We start from the raw sequence: 3,754 nt of genomic DNA on the forward strand, positions 1-3,754 counted from the left end.
AATAAATTTTTTTCAAATAATATTTATTCCTATGATAAATATTATATTATGTTTTAAAGATAAATAAAAATTATTATTTAAATTAAATTTTATACGAAAATTTTAACTTTAAAACTAAATATAAATATAAAAATTAATAAATTTAAATTTAGAATTTAAAATAATAAATTAATAGCACAATTAAAATCCAAAAGTTAGAACACTTAAGTAAAAATAAAAATTTAGAATCAAAACTAAAATAAATAATACATATGCAAGGTAATAAAATATACAATGCATTTTCTTAATCAAGTAAATCTTGGTAATAAAAGATATATAATACATTTACTTAATCAAGGAAATCTTGGTAATAAAGTATCCTGAAGCATGGCTTCTTCAAAATCATCCTCATAACGATCCATTTGTCCCATGCCAATCTCAACAAAAATACCCAAGACATTCTTCAATAATGCTCGGTCTATCTGTTCTCCCTCACGTTCTTTATCAATCTAATAAAGTAACCACTCCTCTTTAGTTTTTTTTATTCAAAATGTGACCTATATACAATTAACCATGACACAATGATGTAAACTTACAAGGGCAATTACGGCATCTCTGACTTTTTCATGCACTTCCTGATATACCTGAAATGAGTAAAACAGATCATACACAGTTAAAAGTATATGGAAATAATAGGCAACTAACTCTCAAAATCCAATTCATTACAGCAGAACCAGTATTGGATAAAGGTGTGCTTAAAGAACTTATGACAAACCAGATCACGGAAGCAGGTGATAAAGGTGTGCTTAAAGAACTTATGACAAATTAGGTGTCTTATAATGTTCATTACATACAGTGGCCGAAAAACACAAATAACCACACAATGAATGACGACAGATTCTACTAAATTTAACTTGCAAAAATATGAACTTCAATTAAATTCTTTGCTTTTAAGAGATTAGTGTGTCGTTAAGCTAGTTATGAAGCTTGCTAAGGAATGTGATTTTGAGGAGATTAAGGTTAACAGTTCAGTAATTATTGATGCTGAGAAAGCTAAAGTCGCCATGTTGACAACAAAAAAGTTTGCAGAAGCTTCAATCATTCTTAGTTTCGTGCCTATAAATTTCGTATTTAATAAGGTGCCTTAAAAATTTTGCATTGATTATATATAATAATATTATAATTTTCCTCAAAATATATACAAATAATATTATTTGTGCATGTTATTTGATGAACAATGCAAAACAGATTTGTAACAGATGGATTCATAATTTTGCAGGGGGAAAACAATTGCATATCCAAGTGCAAGTATCACAAAATTTACATTAAGAAAACAGATATTTTGAATTGAAAATTCAAGCAGCCAAAATACCAAATCAAATTTCAAATTAATTCAAGATTTAAACAGAAAAAAAAACCATCACTAATTTAACCCAGATCTCGAAAAACACCAATAATTTAAAAATGAAATCAACAAAACCAAGAATTAATAAAGACATGGAAGAAGCTAGTTCACCTTAAAAACACCTTGGGGTGTTTGAGAAATGCTTTCTCCGTCTAATATAAATAAAAAGAAAGATCAAAGCAGTTTCAACACATAAAAATAAGACAGATAAAAGGCAGAGAAAGAGGAATGTGGACTAGATTCATACCAAGTCTGAAACAGCAGTCTGTAACTTTGGAGACCAATTAACCATGTAAGACCCTAAAAGAAGATATCATATCAGTTAAACTAGATTAGTTACTGAGACTAATATGGTGCAATTAACAATAAAATCAAATCAGAAAAATCTGCGCTGAGTTGTATAGTTGAATATTTGATAAATTAACAAACAAACAAAAAAAAAGTAGTTCCCACATCCTACCACCAAACACCAAAGAATATATTCAAGTCACCATGAAAAATAATTGTACTTGAAGTCCAAAAGAAAGCTTTTAAGTTTAAAACCTCCTTCCCTTCAGTCTTTTGCTCAGCCATTTTCAGACCAGACATTCTATATGCACATGTACAATAATAAGTACAAAAAAGTCTATTTACATCAGTTCCATGTTACCAAGTTTGGACCAGTCAGTGACTAACTCAGACTAGATGTCAAATTGAACCATCAGTATTTCTAAATCAATACACTCTAAGGGGGAAAAGATATATAAAATTCCTTTTAAATGTTAATACTAGTCTTTCTTTGTTGTTTTTCATTTGATATCATAATTTCTTCTTGATTTTTAGTGCACAGAAAGAGAATATTGACATTCTTTTCTTTTCCCTATGATAGGCAGCTGAAGCAAAGGAGGAAGATAGAATATTATGATCAAATGAGAAAGTAAACATGCTAAATATCAGTTAGCAAAGTGAAACATGATAGTAAGCAATGGAATTTTGGCATATACCTTGATAAATTAATCCTTTTTCGTGAAGTCTAATAAATGCCTCTATAACAGCTCCTGCAATAGGAATGCAAGGTTCAGAACACAAACTTACCCTACTGTTATTTGAAAAAATGTAAGCGCGAATTGTTAACCTGTCAAAATGCGAATTGAGGGAGTGAAGAGCTTATTGTTAGGCAAAAATTAAAGGAAGAATGAAAAGTATTCACTTGAAACTCAAATGATTGGAGGAGAGCTCTTGAGAACGACTGAAAATTGGAAAAGATATTCAAATAAATGACATCTTTGAATAGCAGAAGAAATTAACTGACAATACAAAAAATGAAAGGAAATTAAAGAAAAAAGAAAGAGATTAGAGTGGATTAACATATTATTATTTGGTTTTTTCCAAACCTAAGATTGCTTAAGGTATCAATTAAAAAAATAAAAAATTTCAGAAGAACTGAAAACATCAATGAAAACCCCAATTTTCTAAACACCAAACCAACATAACCTAGAATTCAGAAGAAAAGAGAAAATAAATTATAGCAGATCTAGAAATTAAAGAAAAACACAAAAATAAACAGCCAACGAGAAAATTTAAAAAAAAAACACTGTCGATTAAGACTGAGAAAAGACTGATATTTTATTCAATGTAAGGAGCAGCTAAAATAGAAGAACAAGGGACGGGATTTTGGGGTTTTCCAGCAACAAAGAGACTGAGAAAGAAAAGGGACGTCGTCTGGTAGCAAGATGGAAAGTTGGGTTCCTTTGATAGGGTCAGGTGAAGAAGAAAGAGAGAAAGGGAGAGGGGAAAGGATAATAGGAGAAAGGAGAAAGGAAAGGGAACGGGTATCAAAACAAAGTTCAAAACATTGTCGGTCATGGGAAGATTAGGGATTTCACGGGGGAAAATTTGGGTAAAATGGCGCGATTTTGTAAAGTAAAATGACTTTTGCGTTATTTCTTATTTTTTGCGGCGTTTTTTATAAAAACGCCATAAAATATTATTTAATTTTAAATAAAATGACGTTATTTTGTTCTACTAAATATTTTTTATTTTGTTGTTAAAAATTATTAGTGTTAAGTGATTTTATAAAATATTTTTTATTATTATTTTTTATAAATTAAATTTTTATAAAAAAACTAAGTAATCTCAAAATATAATATTTAAATATATCAAATGGTTTAAACCATTTAATCTAAATTTAGATTAAATATTGTTAAATATAAAAATATTAATTAATTGTATAAAATTTTATCATTTAACAAATCTAAAGTAAACCTTAAATCCTAAACCATTTAATATATATAAAATTGATCTATTATCTCTTAAATAATTTAAACTATAATAATAATTTTAATATATTAAAATTAATATTATTTCTTTTACAATTATATAAGAAATTAT

At 27.9% G+C, this 3,754-nt stretch overlaps 1 long non-coding RNA gene across 1 annotated transcript; it reads right to left on the minus strand.

Annotated features, from left to right (window-relative positions):
* Positions 1-229: 229 nt before the first annotated feature.
* LOC107922429 (uncharacterized) lies at positions 230-3,304 on the minus strand. The gene is made up of 6 exons (XR_005909070.1): positions 2,499-3,304; positions 2,368-2,421; positions 1,632-1,684; positions 1,496-1,536; positions 576-623; positions 230-488 (listed from the first exon to the last, which is right to left on the minus strand). It is a non-coding gene; the product is annotated as an uncharacterized lncRNA (long non-coding RNA).
* Positions 3,305-3,754: the final 450 nt, after the last annotated feature.

This window comes from Gossypium hirsutum, chromosome D01, assembly GCF_007990345.1.
Source record: "Gossypium hirsutum isolate 1008001.06 chromosome D01, Gossypium_hirsutum_v2.1, whole genome shotgun sequence".
NCBI lineage: Eukaryota > Viridiplantae > Streptophyta > Magnoliopsida > Malvales > Malvaceae > Gossypium > Gossypium hirsutum.